Genomic DNA, 15,597 nt, shown 5'->3' with positions numbered 1-15,597 from the left:
GTCTTTTCTCTTGTAAATTGCAAAAGGTTTCACAATGGATGCCCTTCCGACATATTTATATGTACATCCATTTATCAGAGTCCCAAACCAATTGATCTGTTTTACTTCAAAGCGCCAGTTCTGATATCTGTGGATAAGATAGGAAGTGCAGCATATTTTTTACTACACCCTCACAACATAATGTGTTACTATATCCATTTGCCTAATAAGACCTAATTGAAACCCAGCGATGTGTAAAAGAAAGCAGCAGATGAGGCTGAGTGACCTGCTTTATGGCTCTGAAAATAGCCAGGGAGATGGTGGTATTGTTCTTTGATGATAAACCGCACCGGTGGAAGTGTTCCTCTGTTTACTTACCTCTTACGCAGCTCGGCGTAAAACTTTTGGTGACGAGGGGCTTGCGTGTTTGCCTACCTGAGAGGCAGCTACAGAAGTGCTTGATTTGCAGGTCGCTTGTTTATTATGGTCTGTGTGGCGCTTGTGTGCACAGAGACCTAATGGAGAGCAAATAGAGATCCTAACCATTAACTTTGCCATAATGTGTAGAAGTGGAGAGACGCAAGGAAACTTTATCTACAGGCAGTTCCTCTCCTGGACTCAAGGAATGTTAGTGTGGGAAATGTAGATGTACTTTGGGAGTTTTCTGTTAGACAACACGGACAGTGTGCCACACCACTATAAGAAAGTTGGGTTTAAAGTTTAACACAAATGGAGAGATGTAAAAATCCTTTTTAAAATTCAAGAAGTAGTCGTGACAAAGTGGGTATGACATATTGCATTTCTGTGTTCAGTGAGTACGTTCCCATGGATACCCCAATATCATCGACCGTAAGCCTGCGCAGTTGGCTGATTCTCGAGTTTGGTACTCCTGAGAGAGATTATACTGTAGCAAGAGACCAAGAGATGGACGTTGGTCAACTTGACAGGTTGCTCTATGGAAGTGTTTGAAGAATAGTTCAAATCAGGAGGAAGCATATAAACAGACAATTTATAGTTTTATTCATTCATTTAAGCAAAGTTTGTTCATGGCACTTTTCTTTAAGGAATAGGCCACTGTTTTACTAAGTTCTTACCTTAGCTTAGATGAGTTGATGCGTAACTGGTCTTTCTGCGTGTGCTCAGTAACGCAAATGTTGTTAGCAGTAAGCCTCAAATTAAACATATCGATTTTCTAAGTGGATAAAAAGGGGTACTATATATTTTTGTCCGCTATACCTATGCAGGGAAAGGCTAAATGCTAACAACATTTGCGTGACTGAGCGCACACACAGAGACCAGACAGTTGCACATCAACTCGTCTACGCATTACATACGTCACGACCAAACGCTCGCGAAAATCAGATCCAAACGTTTCAAAGGATAACGGAGCTCAATTGTGAAGGTCCAGACCCTTGTACGAAAGGCAATGAGTACGAGGGTATGGTAGAACCAGGCAACCACCATGTAAATCAGTAGGGCATTTTTATCATTTGTAAAACAACCTTGAACATTTTGAAAAGCTCAAGATCGAGGGCTCTCAAACTGTGGTAGGGGTTCCACTGTTTGGAGGTGCAGGCAGTTTGTGTTTTTAAACCTTGTTGTACAGCAGAACATGAGTCATAGTTTAGGGTTCTGGTGATAATCCAATCATTTCTTATAAAAGTTACATTTCTGCACACACTATACGTGAAAATATTTCGTTCAGCTTTCCACACAGCCCTAAATCAAGACCAAATCCTGACTAAATTGGGTCTAACATTGCAGATGACCCTGGGTACCACCTGAAGAAGGCCAAGTACCACAAGAAACACTGATCTGAGTCACACATCTAAGCTTTAAAGCCTACAGTTGCAGCTTACACATCGTCCGCGCGAGCTCAATGTGCAAACTCTCGACTCACTGAAAACATTACCATCATTTTACAGCTGGCAGTGGGAACGAAAGAAGGAGGCAGGCCAAGACGTCTCTGACAGAACTTTGGACATCCTCCGTGATGGGAGTTTGTTTTATCTGGACCCGGCCTTTCCTACACACAATCTTTGACTTCGCCAGCTGCCACTTTCGACTGTTTAATTTGTCAGTCACTTGGTTATGCCCCGTTCTTACAGGCGGATGCCACGCAAATGTTGGGCAAAAGTCAGCATGAGAGCCAGGCCGCCACAGGGTCAATTGGGATGGCTAATCCTGACCTGAATGACCGATTACCAGCAGTAGATGTTAGTTAGAGCTGGTCAGGCTGTCATCACAGTTACCCAGTCAGCCAACCATTTATCAACTGGTGAGAAGTAGGCAGTCCTTTGTCATCCAGCTTCTTTGGCCTATCAATATGTACAGTCGTTGGTAGCTTTATGTGTGCTGTGACTATATTTGTATGCACATTTGTACACTTCCATATGTCAGTGGTTAGTAAATGATATGATTAGTGGTAATAGTGGGCTTTAAAGAGGGCGTGTTGTGCTTTGTGCAGATGGAACATTGAATATTAATCTTAAACAGCTTAATAAAGAAAAGAAATATCCAGTACTTTCACTTCCTATTTCTCTGAGCCAGCAAAAATAAGCCCCTCCCACCCCCCACCCCCTTCTCGTGCTCCCCTTTGCTGTGCAGCTGTTTCAAAAAAGGAAAAGAGAAAAAGAAAGGGGGAAAAAATGACACTGCTCCCCGTGTGTGGCTGTAGTAAAGCTGTGGCGAGTGTTTTCATTGCGCAATGAAAGGATTAAGCTCAGCAAGAGATCAAGAGAGGTGCGGAATGACACGTGAGTACAAGTGTGCGACAATGGATGTATAGCCTATGGAGTTGTTGTGACATGGCTCAAGAAAACGACTTATTGACTCACCATTTGTTCAAACGTCTCAAGCGAGGGCCCAGAATCAACTCGATGAGGACCACCCATAGGTCTAATGTACCTCTGGGTATGCACTGGATTAATTATAATCCTGTATGAGGTGGTTTTGTGGCAAACTCAAGAAGGGGCTGCTACACCTTAACGCCGTCACTGCTAACCTCAAGGCAGCACCCTGACACGGGGTGGTTGGTGTGCTGGCCAGGGTGAAAATGACTCCCAGCTTACGCTCCTGCTTAGGCCTAGAGCGGAAAGTTAACACAGATGGCTCGTATTTGTGCGAAAGCAAAGAAATAAAAAGTTGTAGTAGAAGTGTACGAATTTCCAGATGGATATACAGTTGAGAAGACATATAGGATTTGCCCTTTACTAAGACCCCGGTAGATTTAAATGCTGCTTCAATCTTGTCCTGTCGGATAGGTCTTTGGGTGTCAGCGGGCGTTTGAGGTGTTGTACCGCGTGTTGCTGTCGATAAATCTGTCACAAGGAGGAATCCGTCTCCAGTCAGAAGAAACAAATTGTGGCTTGGGTTTAATGCAGAGGGGGGGGACTAGGAAAGGAGGGAGGGAAGGAGGAAGAGAGGAGAGAAGTGGCCTGTCAGCCCGGCCCATTTATCATCCGGACAAAATGGTGGCCCTTGTCATTTTGTGCTGACCAGCCCAAACATTCTGCTGTAAGCAAGTTTGAAGATGTCATGCAAGTGTTTCATATTTTCTGTGAAGATTGCTGAGTACTTTTCCTTAAAATCTCACTGAATAACTAAACTGGTGGTTAATAAGCCTTTCTGTACAAATTTAGAAAATGACTCTCATGGTTCTCAACTTTTTGTGCCATTTTCTGTGGGTTGTGAGTCTTTGAATATATTCGATGTTGATAAATTGTTTGGCAGTTGTGACAACGTAGTTTGCACCCACCCTTTAAAACCAGAAGGTTATCTTTTTTAACTCTTTTGTAATTTAGTGTCCTCCAGGTCCTGAGTCAAGCAAAACAAAACAAAACAAAACAAAGAAGCAAACACACACACAATAAATGCTACATCTCCTGCTGGTTTTCCTGCCATGACGTGTTGCCCTCGTGTCAAACAAAAGGCCCACATGCCAAATGCCCCGTTTGTAGAGCATGAATTTCTGAGTATGTCAAAAGTAAGTCTCTAGCCCATTCCTGTGCGGAGTTATGAATTTTTAAAGAATGACCAGAATGCTCACTCCAGCCACTAAGGGGCAGGTTAAAGTTAAAAAAGGAAAGAAATCCACTCGTGTCCAGCAGAGGGCACTGACACAATTAGAGATCAGGATATAAACAACATATTATAGCTATGTAGTAAATGGTCAGTCTGCACCATAGACCTTCCACAACCTTCCACCATAGTGTGGAGTGAATGAATAATGACTATAAGTAGCACTTTGAGAAATTTGTAGCACAGGCTGATAAAGCGCAATTAGTGCAAGCCATTGTTATTTATTAAGGCCACAGTCCTTTATAATCCTTTATAGTACATATAAATTGAGCCACCATGGGGCCTGAATTTCGGCCCACGACCCAAAACGAGTTTGAGACCCCTGCTCTAGTGGCATTAAAGAAGAACTAAGTAACTTGTTTACCTTATTAATCCTTTTCTTAATCCCTCTGGGGGTAATACAAGTGTTAATGTGATGATTGGGCGGTCTTTCATCTCTCCCTGGTGTCTCTGGCCAGAAAACCACAATTGCAACTTTCCCTGCACCGGGTCGGAGACTAATAGAATCACGAAGAAGAAGCTAACAGGCTAGCGGGAAAAGCTAACTGCGGGCTAGCGCCACTTAAACAGTGTTTACAGCCAAGTTTGAGTGAAAAATGATCTCCATTTGTGTAATTGGAAGTACAACATCTCCTCTCCCTTTTTCTTTTCTGTCAGAGTAGTATTTACTCCCATGGACAATTAATGAGTAAAAAAAGGGCAAAATGCTACGACACCTGCAGTGGTGCTTATGGCCTCTAGGGGCATGAGTTACTCAGTTCTGCTTTAAATGGTCAAATGGATTCTCCTTCTGCCCAGGACGAAGCCAAGAACGAGCACTATTGTGACTAACCGAATATTATAAAGCCATGTACTCCCCATGTTGCAGACTGATTTTATTTTTCATTGTCTGAAATATCATTAGAAAGCCATCCGTCTCAGAGAAGTTATGTGTGGTATTTTTAGAGTGCAGTGAGTTGGCTTCCCTGGAGTTTCTTAATCATTATTTAGTTTTAATCCGCCGACTGCACCCAGCCTGATCTCACACCGTCCACTAATGTGCAGCCGTTCCAGGTTGGCGTGCCCCCGGACCACATAAATGAGGACCTCCAGTTTGGAGCGGTCAGGTAGAGCCAGGCCTGTGGTGGGCAGGAGCTGACAGCCTGTCCTCTGGAGTACATGGTGAGCCAGCTGGGGTTTGGCACGGCTCGGGGCGTGCATGTCTGCGAGCTTGTATGGGACCGGGCCTGCATCTTATAATGTACTAAGGCTGTGCCGGACCAAAAAAAATAAACAGGCAGAGCGAGAATGCAACACTGGATACACGCACGAAGACACAATCAGTCACAATCTCATGTGTTTTACCAGTTTGACAGAAACTTAAAATAAAGCGTTCAGCCACAGCGCATTGTTTTTGACCGCCATTATAGCACTTAACAGCAACGGAAAGTTGGTTAAGCTTTATTTACGTTGAAATTTATTTGGATTAGTATTGTACAACATGGCAAGGGTGGAGCGGTGAAGTGGGTTAGTGTTTGAACTCTAGCCAAAGGATAACCAGTGCAAACGAATGAATGGGTAACACTAATGAAAAGCTTTTTTTGTCAATACTGCATTTTTTGTTGTACATTGTAGACTTATATGTTTGTCACTATATCTTCTCTTCATCAGACTCATCCTTTCACAACAGGACAACCTCTCAGGACCAGTGGGTGAGTGCCTATAAGGTTTAGAGCTAAACTGTGCATGTTTTGAGTTGATGCTATATGCAAACTCCACACAGAAAGATCTCACTTGGCCCGGGAATTGAACCCGGGTCCTATTTGCAGTGAGGCAAGAACACTTAAAACCTCTTACCCCCCATGTGAACTGGAGCACATTTTCTTCTTACAGCCTAAAGGCCCTTATTGGATTTTTTTTGGTCATGTTTTGTGGCTTTCTTGTTGATTTTTTTGTTGATTTTTCATCACTCTTTAGTCGTGTGTTTAATGTCGCATTTTTATTTTATTTTATTGTGTTATTGTTGCAAATTTTGTCAATATTGTCACGTATATAATGTTGTTGAAATTGTACAAATCAATTACTGCGCATTCATTCCAAATATTTCACAAAGCGCGGTCTAACCCCTGAGCAAAGCACCTGGATACGGTTCTATCCATGGGGTTGTATATCTGCACATTCACGCACATTGTGTTATGACTGATGTGCCGTTGTGATGGCTTTTCAATAAGCCGGACAGCGCTGGGAAGGGAATGAAGAGAGCCCCTTTCCCCAATAGGCAGCCACATAAAGAGGTTGGCTGCTGGGACGAGTGGGGTGAGCAAATAGATCATAGTAACAGCCAATAATAAATGGATCATGCTTCTATGTTTTTAAAGGCGGTGGCAGCTGTATTGAATGGGAAACCTTGTGTGGGGGGAGAAAATAGAGGTTTATTGATCAGGAGCAGCGTGCTGGGCAGAGTGGTCTGAGGCTGGGGCCGCACAAGCCCCACTGGCCCCTGTTCCTGTACTGGATAGTTTCTGTTCAAACGCTGGGTTCACATATGAATTGTGACGTTTTGTTGTTGTTTTTGTTTATTTGCTTTTTTTTATTTTGGTAATGCTTTATATTATGGTGTGCTCATTAAACATTAAGTAAGGGTTAATAATATATTTGTATTGTATAAACACACTGCATGTTATACTTTTATCTGTTAACATACTAATAGGCTATGAATACACTTATTCATAGCCAACACTTAAAGGAACAGGCCACCGTTTTTCCATACTGTGATATGTTCTTACCTGAGCTTAGACGAGTTGATGCGTACCTGTCTGGTCTTTGTGCGTGTCCGTGGAAGAGCATGGTAGCTTCGAACTTCACCCCGTTTGGAGCTATAAGAATATGCTGGGAGAGGCCAAATGCTAACAACATCTTTGGTCATTGTGCGTGACTGAGCGCACGCATAAAGACCAGACAGGTACACATCAACTTGTCTAAGCTCAGGTAAGAACAAAAAGTTCTTACTGGGCTGTTCCTTTAACCTATCTCTTACCCTTACCCTAAAATTATTACTAATACTTTTTAATACTTAATGAGCACACCTAAATCTAAAGCGCTACTTTTTTTTTTTTTAAGGACAAAAATTTAAACAAGATTTTTTTCTTTTTGTGAAGAAAAACCCACAGAAACATGGGGTCAGTTTGTAAAATGTGAAGTTATGAAGCTAGTCTACTAAAGTTTTGGATTGTACGTAGCTAAACAGAGCTGATGTTTGGTGTGAATGGGATGTCTGCAGAAGTAACACCAACCTTCACATCACATACTGAACAAGAAAGGGTTTGCAGGGAATCAAATAACGACGATGGCACATAACGTTTGGCATCACCAAGCAATGTTTTCTCTTCTTTTTTCTCCCTTTCTTCAAAACCAAAAGGTTTTAATAGAGATTCACAAGGTCAAAAGATTTGTGTGGAAATGAATAGGTCAAACATTTTGATTTAGCATTTTTTACATTCTTTACTCCTTTAGTTTAAAGTGCTATAAAAAGGTCATACTTGACAAATGCGATTGCAAGGTGCAGTTTTATTTATTGGAACCATTGATTTAAGAGAAGAATCTTTGCACAAAAACTGGTTCATTGGAGTCAATGGCAGCGATGAAACTTTCTTCCTCAAGAATTCTCTCTGTTGCACGAATCAAAAGCCACCTCAAAGTTTCACAGAATATTCACAACTTAAGGCTTGTTGTTGCCAGACTTTAAGCAAAAACTTTGAAATGCCACTGACACCTGGCTGTTGACATCCACCCCGGTCCGTGCGCTGTTGCTCATCCTTTTCTCCTGTCTCCTGCGGTGCTTCCACAAACCGTTGAATAGCTTTCAATAGACTACATGTATAATGAGCCGGACCTCAGGCCACAGACAGAAGGCAGAGCTCCTCTCGAGTGTTTGTTTTCGTAAAAGGTGAGGTTACTTCGAGATATTTTAGCACTGGCCTTTGTTATTTTTCTGGCGGTCATTTGGAGAGTTTCGAGAGAATGGCCATGAGTACAATCAACCTCGGTGGAATAATTACGGGGATTTAGACCGTTACGGAGCTTAGTCTATGCAGAAAATTACTGCTTTCTTAATTCCATTGACTCTTAGACACCAAATTCTTTACGATAGGAAGTCTGCGCAGCGCTCCATTCTTAAATAAGCTAAAATAAACCCAGAGAGCCATGAGATTGATTGATGGGAGTTAGCATTCTAGTTATAATGTAACAAGAGAAGATGCCATAGACTTTAGTGGTATAACAAGTACATTCTACGGTGTTTGATTTTGATATAAACAGTGCATCAATACTCAATCCAAGCGAAATGAATCGAAAGTTTTGCTTTCAGGAATAACCAATCTGGTTTCAAGTTAAACACCTTTGCTTACATGGCGCCACTCACCCTCCATTAAACTTCAATGCGCTGATGTGTGGTTAGCGATTTGATTTGCAGAATTGTTCATATTTATTTTCACAGTTGCTATTCGCCGAGCTCAAATTCCGAAAAGGATTTTCTCTCATTTGGTTTTTTGTGGGTTTTGTGTCTCTCTCCTCTTCTTCTTCCTGCTCGTTTTACATGCCCCAATCGCACGTAGACCCGAGCTGGCGACCAACTTAAACAGCAACGTTTTATCATGGCAACTAAAAGCATTGTGGTTCGAGGTCCACTTTGTCTGTGGGCGTAAAATTAAGGACTTAGGTGTGGTGATACAGGGAATGTGGAAATGGGATCTTAGCAGCAGACGCCCTTCAAAAACGTTTTGTTCTTTTTCAATTTTCAACCAATGTCGCTTTTTGTTTGATCTACTGGTTTTTACTTTCTTAGCATTGCAGCTCATTCACATATTTCCCTTATATTACTCACGATTCTTAAAAAGCGCCTTTGTTGGAGGCATTGATTATACACTTGTCTTCTTTGTTCATTAACTTGATCCACCAAAATGCGTTGTTACATTGGAACCCCAAATAAAAAAAAGAGAAATGTGTGGAAACTAGCTCACTTTCCTCTGCTATCCAGCCTTCTATCCTGATTCCTTCAAGCTCAATGTTGTCAGGCCCCATCATAGGAACATATCCATCAATATGAGACCCCACAGCCTTCCTGCTACGCCCACTCCGGGTTACCAAAACAAGCCGTGTTAACTCTGTTTCCTCAAAAATACACGCAGTTTCTTCACCACTCTTGAGAAAGTGTTTTGAATTTAAGCACCACAATTAATTTACTGTTGAGCAATACATTGTCATAATTTACACAGGAGTAAAAGAAAATTCTGCAATAGGTGTTACTCATTTGCTAAGAAACAAAAGTAGCAAAAATAGCAAGATGCAACAAATCATGATGTAAATGATTGCACACAAGCAGTGGCAAAAGGAAAAGCTAAAACAAAAGAAGGAGGACAAAAAAGAAAGGCTAAACAATTATAATTGTGTGTCATTGTTACAAAGTTAAGAGAAAAATGACTACTACCAAATACATACTACCCAGATATAATGGTCAGATGAACTTTTTTCCCCAACTTCAGAAATTCACAGTCAAAACACATTCGTAGTGAGACAAGTCTGGCGTGACCTGAACAAACCGCACTGGCGGCCACTTATCAAAAGAACTCCGAGACCGCTGACCCATAAACTTTCCCCATTATTCCCTGGATTGTCACCAACTTATGATCCATGATTCCATAAACGCTTCTCATTCATCAGCTCCAATTAAATCAATTATCATCCCCGGGATCAGATCTCCACAAATCACGGGGCTCGATGGCCAGGTAGCGCCGCGGCTATCGGGGGCATTTGGACAGGCAGAATGAGGCGGCCGACAGATAGAGCCATCCCTCATACTAAGTGGGATTGTCCTGACGTGGGCTGAGATAGGCCCCGGGGTGTAATAGACCTCTTTGCCTTGACTCGTTTTGGCCCCCGGCGCGGTGAGAGCCGAAATGTAGACCTGGGTCAAAGCGCCGCTGAATATAGTTTGGACTCAAAGTAAAATAGGTGCCATTTGGGAATTACAAAATGATTCATAGTGCAACCAGTAAACAGTGGTTTCAATCTTAAAGTGCCAACATTCACTTATACCAGGGTGGGAAGATTCAGCTTCTACTCCTGGAAGTCCATTTAGGCGGCTTTGTTTCTTTCAGGGGCCATTGTGGATCATTGGAATTGATCAGGTTTTTAGGATACCCTTCTTGACCTTGGCAGAGATTTACAGTGCAGTAGATTGAATTCTGTGTTAAAAAGACTAAAAGGAGGCTCATGCAGTCATTTTAAAGAAGGAGATAGCATGGGGTTCAATTGTTACAACCTTGTTATTAGATCACAGGATAATCATGTTCACTCACAAACATGTGTGATCGCTGATTTATTATTCCTTTATTAGTTTTCAACTGTTGTATCTGGGCAAGGTTTATAATGCCAACAACAAGTATAAAACAAAAATGACATTTTAAATGTTGAGGCTACTGTGTAAAATTTTAATATCTGTTTAAAGTTTTGACCAATGAGTGGATAGTTCCATAATAAGTCAGTTATTGTAATTGTAATTTCATTGTACAACTGTACAACAAAATGCATTTATTGATTGATTTATTTGACAGGGACATTGCAAGTCAACATAGTACAAAACAAACTTGGTACTGATGTGAAGAGTTTATAGCTTGTGCTAATTTTCAACTCCAGTCCCTGGTTGGGCCTTTCTACACTACATTAACATTTTCAATTTTATTTTAAAAACTTACCTATATACACACTATATAAATCATTTACACACACAAACTCAGTGCTATTTACAAATTTACAAATGGGTACAATTCTGTTTCGATTTCAGCCAAGACTTAACTCGAGAGGTGAACATTTAAAACTCAGTCATGGTTTTAAGTTCAATGGGTAATGAGTTCCACAACTTTGCACTTTTATATGTAAAGGCAGACTGACCAAATGAAGTCTTGCGGTGAGGAACTATGCAGTTATTATTGATGGAGCTTCTGGTGACTCTGTTGCTGTTTTGTCTCTGTATAAATGAAACTAAAGCTTTCAAAGCTTAACAATGCTCAGGTGTTAGTCCTGAGCCGCTGCAACTGAGCCGTGCCACCACTCTGGGCCAACCTGACTAGCATATTTCTGGAGGTCGGGGAAATCGTAGCACCCGGAGGAGACCGGGCTGGCTGCCTTCAGTCTCCTCTGATGCTCTGAAACGGTGCAGCGCCTCCTGTATTTGTCTCTGTTTCAGAGCATGGTGTCCTGCACTGGTCAGGTCCTCGTCCTTCCTCTTTCTCCGCACGACAACAGTCTTTCACCATCGTCTGGGAAGAGTTTACCAGTTAATCTCTTTTATTCTCCAGTGAACGTCCATAAGCGAGAACAATTAAGACATGTGTGGCTTAGCTTTGAGTCTTGCCCAGATACCGCTTCGTTTGTCCCTTTTTTGTTTCCTGTAGCTCCTCTTGTGACGCCTCCATTGATGCCTCTTCAGTGTCACAGAAGAAGCAATATGTAGGTCTCAAATGTCTTTAGCTCATACACTAGCTGTTTGTTCTAGCTGCTTTCTTCAGAACCATTATGGACTCTCTGCAGTTAAATAAATCTGTCAAACCCCACAAAAACATGGTTAAGACATACAAAAGCATTCAGTATAACAATGTGGAATACAGAAACCACAAAATGCAGTTTGCAGAAAAAGGCAAAATATTCAGGTGTATCAAGCAAGAGTGAGGTTGCTGCTTGTTTACACATCACCCAATATTGGTAGAAAACAGTGACTCAAATGTTGTCTTATGACTAGAAGATTGACACTTCACTTTACCCATTTTGCCTTTGAAATGTGGTGTGGTGTGGTGTGTGTGAGTGTTTGCTATAGACTGCCTTTGCTATAGACTACCTTAGCAGTTCTGACTACTATAGGACCTTAACACCACAGAATGTACAATGAATCACTAATGCGATGTAAAGTCTAATTGATTGTAACTATTATTACTATTATTACTAGGAAATGCAATATAAATGTGACCTTTTAGGCTGCATTTTTCATCAAGATTTCGGATCATTATAGGAAGTCTAGTCTTACGTTTGAGAGGTTTGTGTGGGAATAAACCAGTGTGGACCAAGGTGGACAAACACATGCACAGAAGGAGTAATGCCATCAATACATTCAACATGTCTCTGTTTTACAAGTGCATGGCTGAGTTCCCACCCTCTGTCCCTGCATAAAACATGTCAGCGGGTCCTTCCTCGGGCCGCTTGCAAAGATGACGGATGTTGGTGGGGACTCCAGGATGGGGATGCCATCTGAGTTTGCTTAAAGTGAAGCTCAAGGAGGCCCTTGTTTGTGGGAAAAAGAGGGAAAGACACCCACAGTGACGCACTCTGGGGCAGGAACTAGAGAGATTGTTTTATATTGTCGTGGTATATTATACAGGTGACTGACAGGTCGAAGAGTGACAAAAATACATCGCAACACACAAAAAAGGTTTCCGTTTACATCTGTTTGGGTCATTAGAGTGGATGGTGGATAGGTCAGTGCTTCTTTTTGTGTCAAAGGGTTGTAGGTTTGATTCCACAACCAGGCAAAATACAAACATTATTTGAAAGGACAAGGGCATGTTGGTTAGATTTATTGTCCTGGATGTCCCCATAGCAAATGAATGTGAGTATTGGCTGTCTGCAAATGGAAGTTTCTGTGTAAGGTCCGCTACAAACTCTTCCGGGTCAACCCACAATGAACGCAGAATATGTTCAAATTGTAAGTAACTTAAGAATCGCAAAGATGAAGGAACAACTTTGATCCTAGTCTTTGTTTGTGACCACACAGTACTTTAAATATTTCTTTAACTTTACATTTTTTTCTCTTTTCTACTGTAACAAATGTTCAAGCCTTGCCTTGAATAAAGAGTGAATGAGAGAAAATTCCCCCCCAAATCTGTGAAAAACCTTTGAATTCTGAAATGTGAAAGGTGGCGAGGGAGTGAATAGAGAACAGGGGGAGTGTGAGGTTTGGATTGCGGCTGGAGCTGCTGCTGCCTCAGCACAGTCTCAGACCGCTGCAGCTCGAGGTGAGATGTTTTCTCAGGAAATATCTGCACAGGCTTTACTCCACTGCTCTTTCATGCTTGGAGCATGGTCTGGGAGAGGGCCGAGAGAAGAAGCTTTCCCCGACAAAAAGCTCTCTTCCTGGGCATAAAACTGAAGAGACACGTCCAAGAAGAGTTTCATAGGTTTTCTTATGTTCACAAAGACATAGTTAAAAATATGTGGAGCCCTTTGTGTCCCTCAATCTTAGATTACGATATTGGATTTTAGCATGCAATATTATGGCAATTGAAGTGACTGAGTTTTCGATTTTAGTTATGAGTTCTCTGCGCTCAGTTTTAATTGACCTTATACAGAGAAAAATGAATATGAATTTGTATCACTCTACATCTGCAAACTGAAGCATATTTCACTTTGTTAAACTACATACATTTTTCTAGAGTTGCCTTTACACAAAAAATCTGTAAATGTTATTCAAGTACATTGAATAACTTTTGATTCCACATGACTCTAGATCATTTTCACCAGGTTTTCCCTGGAGGAGATATAAAAAGCACTGAATTAAGCGATTTGATAATTTTCCCATTAGAATAAAATGGGAGGTTGTTTTTTTGTAACATTGCATTATTCACTCACTCCATAAATTGGTGGTGGCGAGATACTATTATAGCCTCATCTGCCCAGGGGTAGGCTGATGGAAGCCAGACTACCAATCTGCGCCATCAGCGCCTCCAACCATCACCACCACTCACTCACTCACTACATTCACGCTTCCTTGGCGTTTCCAAACAGTCTCCTATTCAACCCTTCCATGCTTAGTTTCCAATATCTGATGGAGCAAAGGCCCAATTAAATCTCTTTACATTAAAACTGTAAACCACTTCATTTGCATGTGCATATCTACACTTACAATACAGCTCCAAATTTAAGGGGGTGTTTCAACAGATGTGATTCTATGTTTGGATTTGCTCCGTGAGTGGGTGTGATGTCAGATCTTCAGTCTCCCAGTGAAACTTCCAAGGGTCTGTTTGTTGATGGGAGAGGGATTAGGCTGGAGATTGTGCTTGGATTTCCATGTTTCAAACTTCATTAGAGCAGCCAAAGACGAAAATCACAGACATCCCCATAGTGTACATCACAATCACACATACAGAGGTAAGACAGAGGTCGCATATGGAAATTGAAATGAACCAAAACCAGTATTTCTACAATATTTATTTTTATTACAGTATTATTACAGTACAATACTGTGCTCCTACAAGATACATGATACAAGTATTCAGTTCAGCCTCAAGTCAATTGCCTATAACATAAATTACAGCATTTGGTGAAGGTGGGCTCCACCACTTCCCAGTCATCATTGGCAATAGTCACACTGGCATTCAATACAAGTGCCTCCCATTTTCACCACACTGTGGTTTACACAGTAGTTTTGTGTTCTATATTGGAATCAAACTGCTGCTGACATGGCGTAGTGGGCAGGAAGGTCATTGTTGCGCCACTACATGACAATAACTAGATCGAAGCGGAGCTGAAGGCCTCCACCCTTGTGTGGCCACGCTCCTGGACCTGGGTGAGGTAGTTCCTGGTTCGAGAAGTCGAAACACTGCTTCACTGCCATTAGGATGAAATATCTGCAATGTTGCAACTGGCTCAACCCCATAACTATACTCTTAATTCATTCATTCATTCATTCATTCATTCATTCATTCATTAAGTAAGAAATTAAGTAAGTAAGTAAGAAAGAAATAAAGAAAGTAAGTAAGTAAGTAAGTAAGTAAGTAAGTAAGTAAGTAAGTAAGTAAGTAAGTAAGTAAGTAAGTAAGTAAGTAAGTAAGTAAGTAAGTAAGTAAGTAAGTAAGTAAGTAAGTAAGTAAGTAAGTAAGTAAGTAAGTAAGTAAGTAAGTAAGTAAGAAAGAAAGAAAGAAAGAAAGAAAGAAAGAAAGTAAGTAAGTAAGTAAGTAAGTAAGTAAGTAAGTAAGTAAGTAAGTAAGTAAGTAAGTAAGTAAGTAAGTAAGTAAGTAAGTAAGTAAGTAAGTAAGTAAGTAAGTAAGTAAGTAAGTAAGTAAGTAAGTAAGGCTATGTCAGTTGTTTTACCAACAAGAATAAACAGATACTGTATTTTCCCATGCATTCCTTGTTGCTGGCAATACTACAACATAATGAAGCACATTCACAATGCGAGGAAATGCCAGGTCTCTGCAAACAAATTAAAGGATCATTATTACCCACCTTTAATAGCCATTATATTTATTGCTCTTTTATTTGCTATGTGTTGATAAGAGTTATTAAAACGGCTGTAATGCTAATTTTGTGCACTGAGGAGACCCTACTGGAGTGTAGTTTGTCATGCACAGATGACATGCGATATGTCCATATTGTGATTGCTTGCCTTAACACACAGCCCCGGTTGCTTTGGTGGATGTGGAGAAGTTTTCAAATCAGGTGATTGACCCAGGGAGTGAATACTGTGCATCCAAGTGAATTAAACTATTTGTGGAGTTCTTTTTATGTATGGGA

Source organism: Gobius niger (assembly GCF_951799975.1).
Source record: "Gobius niger genome assembly, chromosome: 17".
In the NCBI taxonomy this organism is placed as follows: domain Eukaryota; kingdom Metazoa; phylum Chordata; class Actinopteri; order Gobiiformes; family Gobiidae; genus Gobius; species Gobius niger.
The sequence above is the reverse complement of the archived record's forward strand: the minus strand, read 5'-3'. Positions refer to the sequence as shown.